Source organism: Phascolarctos cinereus, unplaced genomic scaffold (genome assembly GCF_003287225.1).
Source record: "Phascolarctos cinereus isolate Bilbo 61053 unplaced genomic scaffold, phaCin_HiC Scaffold_5;HRSCAF=322, whole genome shotgun sequence".
NCBI lineage: Eukaryota > Metazoa > Chordata > Mammalia > Diprotodontia > Phascolarctidae > Phascolarctos > Phascolarctos cinereus.
Window position 1 is genome coordinate 124,261,006 of NW_027555958.1, and position 16,858 is coordinate 124,277,863.

At 34.7% G+C, this 16,858-nt stretch overlaps 1 long non-coding RNA gene across 1 annotated transcript in view; it reads right to left on the reverse strand.

Moving 5' to 3' along the window:
* Positions 1-16,858, reverse strand: part of LOC144457550 (uncharacterized) — a 382,871-nt gene that overhangs the window by 11,201 nt on the left and 354,812 nt on the right. The window contains exon 3 of the long non-coding RNA XR_013486944.1: positions 8,629-8,744. This is a non-coding gene — a long non-coding RNA (uncharacterized LOC144457550). The remainder of the gene's footprint in view (positions 1-8,628; positions 8,745-16,858) is intronic.

Sequence of the window (16,858 nt, forward strand, 5' to 3'; positions counted from 1 at the left end):
GAAAAGGTTCTTACAGTGGAGGGGAAACAGGGGAAGGTGAGAGGAAATAAGGGAATCTTATTCTCATAGGATTTGGCTTAAGGAGGGAATAATTTACACACTCAATTGGGTATGGAAATCTGTCTTACCCTACAGGAAAATAGGGGAGGAAGGGGACAAGAGAGCAAGGGGATGATAGAGAGAAGGGCAGATTGGGAAAGGGGTAATCAGAAGAAAGTACTTCTGAGGAGGGACAGGGTCAAAAGAAAGAATAGAATAAATGGGGGGGGCAGGATAGGATTAAGGGAAATAGAGTTAGTTTTTTACAACATGTCTACTATGGAAGTGTTTTGCATAACTGCACATGTATGGCCTGTATTGAGTTTCTTGCCTTTTCAATGAGGGAGGGTGGGGTGGGAAGAAGGGAGAAAATTTGGAGCCCAAAGTTTTAAAAACACATGTTTAAAAAAAATGTTTCAGTGTGCAGCTGGGAAATAAGAAATACAGTAAATGAGGTACAGAAATCTATCCTGCTCTACAGGAAAATAGAAAGGGAAGGGGATAAAAGAAGGGTGGGGAGAGAGATAGAAGGGAGGGCAGACTAGGGGAAGGGGTATTCAGAATGCATGCCATCTTGGGGTGGGAGAGGGGCAAGATGGGGTGAAAATTTGGAATTCAAAATCTTGTGGAAGTAAATAAATAAATAAATTTATATAAAAATAAATTTATATAAAAATAAAAAAATAAAACAAGAGATGCAAGAAGTACAGCAATAGGAGTCCATAGCAGAGTTTGCCATAGTCACAAGAGCACAGCCCAGAAAAGCTACTTGTGTAACTCAACCCAGATGTGAGTTGCCATAGTGCTGAGTTTGGAAAGAAGCCAATCTAGTTGTGTTACCAAGTGATATGCTTGACCCAGCTCAGAAATGGATGGACTTGGCAATCATCAGCCACTGTGTCCTGTAAGTTTAGGAGACAATTGTCTAACTTTGTGGGACTATTCTTTGTATGTATCACTTTAAGGCATTTAAGGCAGGGATTAATGCAGTAGAGGAGAATATTTCCCAGTTTGGCAGGATTTTTTTTTTAGCAACCATTAAGTTTGAGTACACTTTTGTCAGTCAATAAACGTTTATTAAGTGCCTACTAGATGCCAAGCATTGTGCTAAGCACTGAGGCTACAAAAAGAGGTAAAAGACAGTCCCTGTCCTCAAGGAGCTCATAACGTAATGGGGAAGATAACAAGCAAACAAATATGTACAGATAAGCTGTATATTAAATAGGAAGTAATTAACAGAAGGAAGGCACCAGAATTAAGAGGGGGTGGGAAAGGCTTCCTGTAGAAGATGGAATTTTAGTTGGGACTTGAAGGAAGCCACTTTCTACAGGGACCAAAACATAGAGGAGAGAATGTCCAGGATGGTTTTTATTTGTTTGTTTGTTTTTACTGCAGTTCTTGCTATATCCTTTCAGTAAATATCCCTTTATAAAAGTTAATCTAGGTTAATTGAGTAACAACCACTGTATATTACCAACAAAACCTGTAGGAAGATAAAGAAGAGTCTATTTAAAATAACTACCAAATATATAAAATATTTGGGATTCTATTTATGAAGACACATAGGAATGATATGAATACAATTATAGAACAGTCTTTATGGAATTTAAAGACATAGATCTAAATAACTTGGAAAGTATTAATTTCTCAAGGGTAGGTCTAGTCAATGTAATAAAATGACAATATTCCTAAATTAACTTACTTATTCAGTTATAATACCAAACTACTAAAAGATTTTTATAGAGATATAAAAAATGATGGTGAAATTCATCTATAGGAAAAAAGTTAAGAATCTCAGGGGAAATAATCTTTTAAACAGTAGAAAAGGAAAAGACCTAGATGTACTATATCAAACTGTATTACAAACAATAATTATCTAAATGATTTGGTACTGGTTAAGAAATTGTTTTATAAAGTAATCTTTATTAGTTTCATTTTTATGGCATTGAATATGTAGATGAGTTTAGGTAATATTGTCATTTTTGTTTTATTGACTAGTCCTATATATATGCAGTTAATATTTTTTCCAATTATTAGGGCTCTTTATTTCTTTTAGGTTGTATGTTTAGTTGTATTTACATAGCTCTTTAGTTTATCTTGGAAGGTAGATAGATAGCCAAGTATTTTATGTATTCTACAGTAATTTTAAATGAAATTTATTTTTCTTTCTCTTCCTTCTGGGTTTTATTGGTATTATATAGAAATGCTAATGAGTTGGGGAGGGGAATTATTATCTATCCTGAAACTGCTGACATTATTAATTATTTCAACTTATATTTTAGGTGACTCTAAGATTCTTTAAGTATAGCTGCAAAAAGTGATATGCTGTATTGCTATAGTTAGTATGACTTGTACTATATCAAATAGAGGTAATGACAATGGAAAATCTCTGACCTTTGGTTTTATGGGAAAGCATTATACTTTATCATATATATATGAAGCTCTTAAATGTGTGTGTGTTTGTGTGTGTGTGTGTGTGTGTGTGTGTGTGTGTGTGATACACATACATCATGTCTGGCATATAATAGGTACTTAATAAATGTTCATTGACTGCTAAAAATAGACTCAAAGTGGTTGCTAAAAGCATCCTTGTGGAACTATAGCATACTCTGCTCTAATGTGTCTGTGTACACACACACACACAATTTGTCATTTTAAGTAAAGGTCCATTTATTCCTATTTTTTATTTTTTAATCAAAATTGGATGCTATACTTTTGTCAAAAGTTTTTTTTCTTGCATCTATTGACATAATTGCATGATTTTTATTGATTTGTTATTAGTATGTTTACTTAAATTTATAGTTTTCCTAATACTAAACCAAACTTACAGTCCTGGTATAAATATAAGTTGGTGATATGTTCTTATAAAATCTTTGCTAATTTTTTTTTGTATTTATGTTAATTAGAGAATAAGGTCTATAGCGGTTTTTTTTCTATTATTACTCTCTTTCATGGTTTATGTATCAAGACCATATCTATATCATATAAATAATTTAACAGAATCCCTTCTTTTGCTATTTCTGCAAACAGTTTATGAAATTTGGGAATTAATTGTTCTTTTAATGTTTGTTACAATTCATTTGTAAATCCATTTGGTAGTGTAACTTGTTTTTCTCTTTTAAATTCATTGTTTGCTCAATTTCTCCCTGTCATCTTGAGTTGCTTAAAATCTCTATTTCTTGTTCCGTTAATTTGGTATTTTTAAAGTGTCATAAATGACATTGAAGTAATGACAAATAGCAAAATGATGTGAAATATGAGCCACTGATCAATTGATACTGAGGAAATACATCAAAAAAGAGTTCAGGAACAACAATGTTAGATAAAAAACTTCAAACCCATTAAATTTACTTTGTAGAACTTTTTTTTGGTGGTGGTGGGGCAGGTAATAGCTGTGCTCTTGGGAGCTAACTGGCTATTCCGAGTGTAGTTTGGGAGAGTTAATTCTACAGCCTACATATACTAAAATGTGTGTGTGTGTGTGTGTGTGTGTGTGTGTGTGTGTGTGTGTGTGTGTGTGTGTGTGTGTAGCCTGAATACTATTTTGGATCAAGGGTTGAGGGTGAAGGAACAGAAATTATCACTTTAGGACAAGCAATGTGATTGATATCTTTGAGTCTGGTGGTATCAGTATTAGTTTCTTTGATAGCTTCTACTGTTTATTCCACATGATGCTTTTTTTGCCACTTAATCTCCGCCATCTTGTAGTGTTTATCCATCTTGCCTCTACAGGGAGAGTGAGAATTTGCTGGAACCAAAATATTATGCCTCTACTTCTTATAAGTATCTATCTCAATCTGACAGTGGTAGACATATATAGCACTTAAGTTTAATCACTATTTAAGAAATCATCTCATTGATCTTTTCCCATTTCACAGATGAGGTAACTGAACACCAGGAGACATGAGTTATTTGCTCAAATTCATACAAATAACAGTGGAAGGGAAGGCATTCAAATTCAGTTCCCATGACTTTAATTTCAGTATTCCAAATTTTATGCTTTCCTCACAGCACCACAACTTACTGAATATAGGGGAATGACAATAAGAAGGAATAAGGGAGTGCAGAACTGAATGGTATCAATGACAAGTCCAAAAAACCTAGATATATTTGTGAGTCACCCAATTGGGACTTTGAGATGGGGCAGGGAAAATGTCAAAACAGACAAATTTTAAAAAGCATTGTTATCACAACCCACAATGTAGCATATCTATTTCCTATAGAAATACTCTCTGGGAGGTTTTTTGGTTTGTTTGTTTGTTTTGTTTTGTTTGTTAAAAAATCTTAAAGATGGTACCCGAGGAAGCTTTCTTTGCTCCTTTTGGCAGAATGAAACTTGTAATAGGAAGAAGAGTTGGCTAGTCAAATCTTAAGATTACAGTTTCCCTTATGGTTGTTGTCATCGAGTCTGGGTTTTTAATATTATTATTAATTAACTAATTGGCTTGCTATGATAATTCAACTAGTATTCAAATAGATTTTGTTGTTGCTCCTGCTTTTGAAGAATCAAGACTTTATCCAATTAAAAAAAACATTTGAAGATACCAATGAACATATAAATATACATATACATACATGCACACACATATAAACATGCATACAATTTCATACAATTATTAATATATGTTTACCCGCACTTAACAGATCATTTGGCTATTAGGGCTAGAAGGAACTCTGTGTATCCATGCATTTCTGGTATTAGCAACTTCCATAAAAAGTGGAAACATATAGTCAAGTCAATAAGCATTTATTAATGCTGCTTAGTACTGGCAACACAGGGGTAAAAATAGAGTTGCTGCCCTCAAAAAGCTCTGTGTGTGTGTGTGTGTGTGTGTGTGTGTGTATAACAAATTACCAAATTATGGGAAGTAATACCAGATGAATCCTAGAAGTCTGAAAAAGCATGATTATTCCCAGAGGTTACTGGGTATTTTTGAAGGGCAAGAGAGTTCTAGAAATAACATCTGAAAGTTGTGTTAGCTGTCCTATTGCTAGAGTCAACAACACTATATTATCAAAGCAGTAATGTTTGGCTTTCAAACTCTATGCCAAGCTTGCACTAATTAATCCCTAAAGTGAGGCAATATAAAAATTGTGCTATATTTGCATATTCAAATTGTACATCGTACACCCAGTTATGCTGTGCTCAGCATCTCAGTCATAACATTTTAGACGAATGAGTCTTAAAATCTAGCTGAAACTGATTCAGCAGTAGTTCCCTTATACTGGTGCTCTTTTTATGCTATAGCCCTGGTTCATAATGCAGCAGCATCATATTTTGCAGATGGTTGCCTGCCATATCCTGGCATGTTTTAATGAAGGCACAGTGCCTCAAGGATGTCTGTGCCACTGGACTTTTCCCAATTTTCTTATGCTATTTCTAGTAAAAAGAACATGTTCCTTAATGAAATTATTATTTTTCTTGAGCTAAGATTTTTCTTTATAAATCAGTTTCTTTGGTTGTCATTAATGACCCCTTAATTTGCACTCTGACAAGTAGGTAGAGGGGAAGTAAGTGTTCCACCTGAATACCTGGAACATGAAGTCCATTTCCTCTATTTGGCTTTCCAATTAATGTATCCAAACTACCTTGCAAAACTAACTGCTGACTCTCTTTTTTTTATTTGTGTTCAGAAAGCCAATAGAATTTTAGCCAGAATGTTAGCAGTTAGTGGAGAAAACTAGTTTAGGCTAATTGAGGGAAGAATAATTAACTGCATTTGAGTTTCTACACTTGGTAGGATTTGATTGTGATGCACATGACAGAATGACTGCTAATCTTTGACATGGGAAACTGATTAAAGCTTCTAAAAGAAACATCAATTAGGTTGAATTTTATTTTTAAAGCTTCCCACAAATAAACCATTGGCATTATGAGAGTATTTCTTAATAGCTAAATAAGTCGGGGTTTGGAGAAAGGAGAGATATTGAGTGAAATGATATCAGAATATTTTTTCAGAATAATTACACCCAAACAATTATGTAAGCATATCTCTCCTCTCTGAGCCTCTCCTATCCTAATCTCTCCTTTTTCTCTCTCTTCTGTTGCCCTTCCCTTTCTCTTCTCCCTCTTCTTCTCTATCTCCCCACCATGATCAGAAAAATAAGCACTCAAAAAATATTTATTCTATTTACAGTATAGTTCATTATGGGACATTAGGGGTCATTTACAGAGGCCACATAGTACAATGAAAAGAATACTGGATTTAGGATCAGAAGGTTCTTGGGTTTGAATCCTGCCATTGACATTTAATACCTGTATGAGGCTTGGTCAGCATCTCACCTTTCTGAGCCTCAACTTTTCTCACCTGTAAAAAGTAGATAATTGTTCTGGTAATACCTTCCTCACTGTGTTGCAACGAAGATTACATGAGACATATCTATGTAAAGTGCTTTGCAAATATGAAACTACTAAATGCCAACATTGTTGTCTAATGTAACCAGTATCCTTATTCCAATTTTTCTGGTGGATGGTTATCTAGCTTTTGCTTATACATTCCATCACAAGGCAGCTCATTTAATTCTTGGTCTTCTTTAATAATTAGGAAGTTCTTTTTATATCAAGCCAAATTCGACTCCCTATTAAAACTACCTATTAGTCCTTGTTCTGCCTTCTGCAGCTATACAGAATAGGTTTGCTTTCTGTTCCAGGTATCAGCTCTTTGGTATTTAAGGACAGTGATTAGATATCCATTAAGCCTTTTCTTTACTAGGTCTTTATACAACATGGTTTCCAAACCCTTTACTATCTTCATCAATCTCCTCTAGATCAATATCTCTCTGCAAATGTGTCACCGAGATATTATCTGACCAGTGGAGGAAACAAGAGAGACTATTATCTCCCTTGTTTTAGACACTTTGCTTCTATTAGTATGACCTAGGTTATCATTAACATTTTTGGCAGCCATTTTATTTCATTGACTCAACTAGAACTTTTTTTAAGTCTGTTCTCAATGGTCAGCTGGTAAGCCAAGTTTCCTCAATTTTGTGCTTGTGCAGTTGATTTTCAATCCTACTTATTTTCTACAATTTATGTCTGTACAAATATTCTTATCTATTCTGGCCTATCCTCCTGATGTCTCCAAATGTATTCAAATACTGATTTTTTTTCCCATTGGATAACCCAATGGATTATTTCTACCCTGCCTATTTTTTTTATCTTCTCCATACTTAATGACCATGTCCACATTCAAGTTATTGATAAAAAAAAAAACCTTTTAAAATAAGGTCAAGGTGCTTCTACTTGCAGGGGTGCAGCCAGTATGATGGAGTAGAGAAAGCACTCAGCTCAGCTCAGCTCTCTCAACATTCCCCTCCAAACAACTTTAATAAGTCTAATCAAATTCTGTAGTGGCAGTGCCAACAAAAGGTCAGAGTGAGATATTCTTCCAGCCCAAGACAACTTAGAAGATCAGAAAGAGAGATCTGTAACATGGGGATGAAGGCTAACCCAGAGCCCTCATGGATGAAACACCAGTGGTGGGACCAGATATGATGACAGAAGCAGTTTGAGAACAATGAGAAAACATTCCAAAATTTGTGAAATGAAGCCAAAGCAGTGCTTAGGGAGAAATTTGTATCTAAAAATGTGTAAGAGAGAAAGATCAGATTAATGAATTGGATATACAACTAAAAAATTAGAAAAAGAACAAATTAAAAATCCCCATGTAAACACCAAAATGGAAATTCTGAAAATCAAAGGAGACATTAATAAAACTGAAAGTAAAACAACAACAACAACAACAAAACATTGAATTAATTAATAAAACTAAGAGCTAGTTTTATGGGAAAAAAACAATAAAATAGATAAACCATTGGTTAATTTGATTTTAAAAAAGAAAGAAGAAAACCAAATTATCCGTATCAAAAATGAAAAGGTCAAATGCATTAGCAATAAAGATGAAATTAATGCAATTATTAGGAGCTATTTTGGCAATTAATTATATTCCAGTAAAACTGACAATCTAAGTGAAATGGGAGTATTAACAAAAATAAAAGCTTTCCAGATTAAGAGAGGAGGAAATAGAGTACTTAAATAGCCCTATTTTAGAAAAAGATTTTGAACAATCCATCAATGAGCTCCCTAAACAAAAAATCCCCAGGACCAGATTGATTTACAAGTGAGTTCCACAAAACATTTAAGGAGCTATCAATCCCAATGATATGTGAACTGGCTTTTTTTTTTAATAGTGAAAAAGGAGTCCTACCAAATTCCTTTTTATGACTTGAATATGTTTTTGACACCTAAACCAAGGAGAGCAAAAACAAAGAAAATTTTAGACCACTTTCTTTAATGTATATTGATGCACAAATTTTAAATAAAATCCTAGCAAGGAAATTACAGCACTATATCACAAAGATCACACATTATGATGAGGTGTGATTTATACCAGGAATGCAGGGCTAGTTCAATATTAGGAAAACTATCAGTATCATTGATCAGATCAATAACAAAAATAGCAAAAATCATATGATCATATCAATAGATGAAAAAGCTTTTGACAAAATACAGCACCAATTCCTATTAAAAACACTAGAAAACATCAGAATAAATGGTAATAATAAAAATAAATGATAAGTAGTATTTACCTAAAACCATCAGCAAGCATTATCTGTGCTGGGGAAAACCTTCTGAATAAGATCAAGTGTGAAGTAAAGATGTTCATTATCACCACTGTTATCCAATATTGTACTAGAAATGCTAGCTGTAGCAATGTGACAAGAAAAAGAAATTGAAGGAATTAGAATAGGCAATAATGAAAAAACTATCACTCTTTACAGATGTTGTGATAGCATACATAGAGAAACCTAGAGAAGCAATTTTTAAAAAACTAGTTAAAACAACTTCAACAAAGTTGCAGAATATAAAATAAACCCATATAAATCAGCAGCATTTATATGTACTACCAACAAAACTCAGCAGCAAGAGATAGAAAGAGAAATTCCACTTAAAATAACTTCAGACAATATAAAATACTTGGGAGCCTGCCTGGCAAGATAATACCAAGGATTATTTGAACATATAAAATACTTGGGAGCCTGCCTGGCAAGATAATGCCAAGGATTATTTGAACATAGTTAAAAAACACTTTTTCCATAAAGACAGATCTAAATAACTAGAGAAATGTTAATTTCTCATGGATGTGTCAAGCCAATATAATAAAAATGATAATTCTATGTAAATTATTTTATTTATTCAGTCCCATACCAATCAAACTATGAAAGAATTATTTCATGGAGCTAGGAAAAATGACAAAATTCATCTGGAAGAACAAAAGGCCAAAAATAGCAAGACAGTTAATGAAAAAAAATGTGAAGGAAGGTTGCCTTGCAATTCCAGATTACAAACTATATTACAAGGCAGTAATTATTAAAACAAAAACCCTGGCTAAAAAATAATGCTGGATCAGTGGAATAGATTGGATACACAATATTTAGTAGCTAATGACCATCATAATCCATGTTTGATAAACCAAAGGACTCAAGCTTTTGAGATAAGACCTCAATATTTGACCAAAATTGCTAGGAAAGCTGGAAAGTAGCTTGGCAGAAACTAGTCACTGACCAATAGCACACACCCAATGCCTTAAGAGAAGGTCAAAATAGATCAATGATTTAGACATAAAGGATGATATCATAAGTGAATTAGGAAAGCATGAGAAAATATACCTGTTCGATCTATGGGTGAGAGAAGAGTTTTTGACCAAATAAGAGATAGAGATCATAGGAAGAAAAATAGATAATTTTTGTTACATGTAATTAAAAAGCTTTTACATAAACAAAATACCATCAAAATTAGAAGGAAAACAGGATACTGTTTTACAGCAAGTTTCTCAATAAAGGCCTCATCTCTCAAATATATAAAGAACTGAACTAAATTTATAAAAAAAAATAAGAGATATTACCTACCCATTTGAGAAATGGTCAAAGGATATGAACAGGCAAAGCATATTTGCAAGCTATCAATAGTTACATGAAAAAATGCTCTAAATTACTACTGATTACAGAAATGTCAATTAAAACATCTATGAGATTATCACTGGCCTATGAGATATCAGTGGTCTTGTTTGTGTGTGATTTCTTGGCTAATATATAAATTGTATTTTACATTATTTCACATGTATAATCAACATCAAATTGCTTGCCTTCTCAAAGAGGGAGTAATCTCAGGAGGGAGAAAGAGAGAATTTTGAACTTAAAAAATGTTGAAATGATCATTCAAGAAATTTTACATGTAATTGGGAAATAGTTATTGAAATAAATAAAAACATGTAAAAAAAAATAGGGTCAAAGTAAAGTTCTGAAGCATCGTTAGAGACTGTCCTCCATATTAACAGCAAACATAATTCAACTGTTCTCAGTATATGTACTGCTGAATTGAGTACTTCAATTGACTTTGGGTATGTTTTTTTCAAGTAGCTAACAACCCACCCAACCATGATCATCCAATTTATATTTCTCCATTTTGTTTATGAGAACATCAAGAGACTCCAAAAACTTGTGGAAATCCAGGTAGGGGCAGCCAGGTGGCACAGTGGATAGAGTTCCAGGGTTGGAGTTAGGAAGACCTAAGTTTAAATCCATCTTCAGACACTTACTAGCTATGTAAATGAATTGATGTAGAGTGAAGTGAGCAGAACCAGGAGAACATTGTTCACAGTAACATCAATATTGTATGATGATCAACTGTGAATAACTTAGCTATTCTTAGCAATATAATGATTCAAGACAATTTTATAGGATTTACAGTAAAAAATGCTATCAACCTCCAGAAAAAGAACTGATGAAGTCTGAATACAGACAGAAACATGCTTTTTTTCACTTTTTTTTATTTTTAAAAATTCTGTGTTTTCTTTAGCAACATGACCAATATCGAAATATATTTTGCATGATTGCAGATGTATAACCTATGTCAAAATAATAAATGTAAGCCTGAGCAAGTCACTTGTCTGTGTGCCTCAGTTTCCTCATCTGTAAAATGAGCAAGAGAAGAAAATGGCAAACAACTCCAGTATCTTTGCCAACAAAACCCCAAATGTTGTCATGAACAACACTGAACAACAAATCTAGATACACTTTGCTTTTCTTTTAATACTATCACAACAGAAAATTAGTTTAATTTTCATGGAAATGAAGTCAAATATGACTGAAGTCTGCTGAGATAGAATGGGCAACAAGAATCATCAACCAATGAGAACAGTAGTTCCTCATGTGGTAAATGAACTGGAGAAGGAATTGGCAAACCACTCCAGTATCTTTGCTAAGAAAACCCCAAATGGGGTCACAAAGAGTCTGACATCACTGAAAAACAACTGAACAGCAGCAGCAGCAACAGGAGGGAGGGAAGGTGGTGGTGGCTGATAACATGAAGCAGCAGAATGAGCATCAAGTACTCATTAAGGAACCTGGTTTTGAATCCTGCTATATACTGTCTGTGTGAACTTGAGAAAGTCACCTAAGCACTATAAGTCTCAGTTTCCTCATCTGTAAAAATGGGTTAGGGTAGGACTAAAGGCTCTTTAAAATTATTCTCTAACATTTTATGATTCTTTTTTCTAGAAAAATAAGTGTGTTTACAAGAGGAAAGGGACTTGCCATAGAAGGGAGTACCAAAGTCAGATAGGTCCTCCTGGATTCACACCTGGACTTTCACACACACACACAAAAAATCTCCAAGTTACTTCCCAACTGTTACTTTCCCTGGGGAAAACTGAGATGAGAAACTCAACTTGTTCTATAATAACCTTGATGCCTAAACATAGTGTTCGTTGAGATATCTGTTTAAATGTAAATAGGAAAATCATTTGTGACATAAAAACATAGCACACTATATTGTATCTTGCAATATGACTGACAAGAAGTGTATTAAGTCACAATGATCTTGTGTTTCATCTTGCATCTCTCTCAGAAAGGAAATTCTTGCTAAATGCAATATATAGTAGGAAGAATTGAGTGCTGAATGTGTTGACAGCAAATTGGAATCTCATTCCCCAAAGATTGACACAAAGGAAGTGATGTGTGGAGGCTGCTCGAGAGGAAACAGTAAGGATCATTTATCTCTGGGTGCCTCTCTGATGGAGCAGCACTGAGGTAGGTCTTGGAGGTGACTGTGGTTATGTGCTCCGATCTGGAACAGCAGAAACAAAGCTTACATTACCCATAATGGCACAGTAATACCTTGAAGGTTTTGTCACAGCCTTCAAATAGGCTCTGATGCCACGGAGAGGAATCATGTCCAGTCTTAGAGGGAGAGAAGATCTCCCTCCCCCAACCTGACATAGTAGAGCAGGTCACCATGTTTGTCTTCATTTCTATGGATCTTTTCAACTTCTAATTGTATTTTTGCCAGCTACCATGTAAAAATCCTTCTGGCTGCTTGGCTGAAGTCATTGCCCTCCATGACATCTGCATCTTGTAAAATTTTCCTAGTTGTATATTTCAGTTTAAACATATTTCTGACAGTTTTACTGTCACAGAATGAAGTTGTTTTTGTTAGGATTGGGCCATTGACAGAAGTCCTATTTATAGGAATGAGAATATAAATAGACTGGTGGGTACTACTGATCTTGAGCCTTCACAGACTCAAGTTGTATGTATTATTAGTCAAAGAAGGTCATTGAGAATAACACTGATCCAGGCCTTGCAAAGTTCAGTCCTTGATCTAAGCCAAAGATGTTATTCTAGGCTAAGAAAGAGTATCACTAGTCAAAATTCAGGCTGCTGGCAATAAGAAAATCAACTTGGGACTATTCGCCCATATCTTCTTTCTCTCCGTACTCCATGTAATACAGTCAGAAAAGTGGTGAATTGAAGACAGAAGACCTGGGTTCAAATATTGGCTCAGCCACCTCCTGCTGGTGGGACCTTGAGCGAGTCACAGTCTCTTTGTGCTCCAATATCCTTATCTGTAAAATGGAGTTAGGCCAGATGACACTATGAGGTCCCTTATAAGTGAGTATGACACTCCAGTCTGTTTGGAGGACAGCTGAAATGACATTTTTTCTAAGTTTTTCCCCATATTGGTTAATGGTTTTTAAAGTTCACTTAGATCCTAAACAGAAGATGCCATTTTAGTGATACCTTGAGCTCTTAGCATAATTGTAGCACAATCAGTGATGTCAAATAATTAATTTCTTTTTTAAAATTAATTTATTATTTTTAGTTTTCAACACTTGTTTCTATAAGATTTTGAGTTCTAAATTTTCCCCTCTCCCTTCTCTCTTCCCTCCCCAAGATGGCATGCAATCTGATATAGGCTACACATGTATGATCATATTAAGCATATTTCCACATTAGTCATGTTGTGAAAGAAGAATCAGAACAAAAGGAAAAAACACCATGAGAAAAAAAAAAACAACAAAAGAAAAGAAAATAGTATGCTTCAATCTGCATTTAGACTACATAGTTCTTTCTCTGGATGCGGATAGCATTTTCTATCATGAGGCCCTTGGAGATGTCTTAGATCCTTGCATTACTGAGAAGAGCTAAGTCTAACAAAGCTGGTCATCGCACAATGTTGCTGTTAACATGTACAGTGTTCTCCTAGTTCTGCTCACTTCACTTAGCATCAGTTCATGCAAGTCTTTCCAGATTTTTCTAAAGTCCGCCTGCTCACCATTTCTTACAACACAACAGTATTCCATTGCATTCATGTACCACTTGTTTAGCCATTCCCCAATTGATAGGCATCCCCTCAATTTCCAATTCTTGGCCACCACAAAAAGAGCTGCTATAAATATTTTTGTACATGTGGGTCCTTTTCCATTTTTTTATGATGTCTTTGGGATGCACACCTAGTAGTGGTATTGCTAGATTAAAGGGTATGCACAATTTTATAGCCCTTTAGGCATGGTTCCAAATTGTTCTCCAGAATGGCTGGATCAGTTCACAACTCCACCAACAATGCATTAGTGTTCCAATTTTCCCACATCTTCTTCAACATTTATCATTTTCCTGTTTTGCCATATTAGCCAATCTGATAAGTGTGAAGTGGTACCTTAGAGTTGTTTTAATTTGCATTTCTCTAATCAATAGTGATTTACAGCATTTTTTCATGTGACTATAGATAGCTTTAATTTCTTCATCTGAAAACTGTTCGTATCTTTTGAGCATTTGTCAATTGGGGAATAACTTGCATGCTTATAGAATTGACTCAGTTCTCCACATATTTTAGAAATGAGGCCTTTATCAGAGACACTGGCTGTAAAATTGTTTCCTAGCTTTCTGCTTTCCTTCTAATCATGGTTGTATTTGGCCTTGTTTGTACTAAACCTTTTTAATTTAATGTAATCAAAATTTTCCATTTTGTATTTCATAATGTTCTCTATCATTTGCTTGGTCATAAATTCTTCCATTCTCCATAGATCCAACAGGTAAACTATTTCTTTCTCTCTTAATTTGCTTACAGTTTCACCCTTTACGTCTACATTGTGTCCCCATCTTGACCTTATCTTGGTATATACTGTATGATGTTGGTCTATATCTAGTTTCTGCCATACTGTTTTCCAGTTTTCCCAGCAGTTTTTGTCAAACAGTGAGTTCTTATTTGAGAACCTGGAATTTTTGGGTTTGTCAAACAGCAGATTACTATAGTCTTTGACTACTGTGTCGTATGTATCTAACCTATTCCACTGATCTGTGAATCTATTTCTTAGCCAGTACCATGTAGTTTTAAAGATTGCTGCTTTATAATACAGTTTTAGATCTGGTACAGCTAGGCCATCTTCCCTTGCATTTCTTTTCATTAATTTCCTTGATATTCTGGACCTTTTGCTCTTCCAGATGAATTTTGTTATTATTTTTTCTAGCTCTATAGAATAAATTTTTGGTAGTTTGATTGGTATGTCACCAAATAAGTGTCAAGTAGTGAATTTCTTCAAGTATACATTTGGTTGGCACCGAGAAAATGAAAATCATCTCTTGACTGTCTTGAATTAGAGAACTGGGAATTTGGCATTATCAACTCCTACCATAAGCATGATCTGAAGTTGTTGATGCCAGTTTTCCATTTGGCTCTGGGGCTGACTTCAAAATGGGCGATGTTCCCAGCAGCTGTGCCCAAGCATAATCAGCCAAGTGAATCAGAAATCCCTTAGCACGAGCGATTAAGCTTGCCTTGGGCCGCAACTCTTTAATTCTTTCCTGGGCATATATTTTAATGCATCCATCTTTAAAGAAATGTTATTTGCTATGTGATCCAGGGTTGGATATTTCCTCCCCTACTTTAGGTTTACCTTAGGAAGAACAGGTTCCAGAAGTCATATAAATGTGGCCAATCTCTTCTTCTTGGGTCTTTGATCTTCCTAGTCACTACCTCACAGCAACAGTTTTTCTCAAATAGAAGTTAAGTTAGATCAGAAAAAGGAAGTCTGCAGAGTATACCTCTCTCACTGTATAAAGGCTTTGATCAAGAACTAGAAACATAGACGGAAAGGAATAGTATGTAGGAGAAAAGTGACAAAATAGGAAAGTGCTTATTCTAATAAACCTGTATCATAAACAAGTAAAAAAAAAAGCTCTAATTATTCATTCAAGTCATCCTTTTTGTGTGTGTAGTAAACTATATAATATTTGAATCTTTTACTCCTTATCCAGTATAAATCATTCTTGCCCATAATGCAAGTCTATTTATGAAACTTTCTATTCCTATGAAACTTCCCAGAAGACAATCAGGCACATACCCTCTAAGGCAGCCTATAATTGTACTTTTCCAAAAGTAGGGGGGAAAAAAGGCAGGGAATGAACAACTAGTGCTTTGTCTGATAATCTTTTAAATGCAATATGGTGGCCTGTACTCATGGAAATTTACGTGGTTGTTGACTTGGCAGTGGTGCTGAGGCAGATCAAGTGAATCTATGTAAAGCATCTACTTTATGAAAAAGTTTTGTATGGGACTCATGTAACATCTATGCCAAAATACTTGACCACATCACTCTCTGTAATTCCTCTCTGTCTAAGTATAAAGTTCCTTTATTGGCTCTGAGAGAGCATATCTTACCTACTCCATTTACCTAAACTAACTACTCTCCAAGCTATTCCCATTAGGAAGAAGAGCAAAAGGAAAATTGGCAGAGGACCTAAACTGGATGAGAGGTCATAGGGAAGAAAAATTCCAAGCACTATGATTATTTATTTGTGTCAAAGGAAAACCCTGTTTAGAGTAATGCAGATGAAATCACCTATTTACCAAAGCTAATGAAAGCTAAGGCTAGATGTTGCCTTCATTCTTAGTATTCTGAATTTTGTCATTCTGAAATAAATGGCCCTCTCATCACTTAAGTTTTCTGCATTTTGGATAGATGTTGGTTTTCATGCCCACATTAGCTACATGGTAAATTTTAAGATTAAAAGTTCTGATTGTATTATAAAAGCTTACTTCTATGGGCACAATTCTTCTTGTACTTGGTAGCCCTCTACTGATTTTATATTTGATATTTCATATTAAAATGGATTTTTATCTGACATGTCCAGTATTTTCTACCAGTGGAGTCAGAATTTAAACTATTTAAGGGCAGGGTCAGTGTCTTCACTGGTTTGTGAAGTACCTAGAATTTCCACAAAACCTTGATTAGCATTTCAATTTCCTTGATCATATGTGCTCTCAACAGAAACTATTATCAAGTCATTGAGAATGGAGTTACATCTTACTCAGGGTCTAGATTCTACAATGAAGTTAGTAGGTGAGATGAAAATCTCATAGTCCAAAGTATCCTCTTTCCCCAGCACATATCCAAGATTACCCGTGTCTGGCTATTGAAACAAGATAGATATTGGAAATCTTTTAGCAAGAGTTGCAATTTCAGGACAAGGATAAATTCTA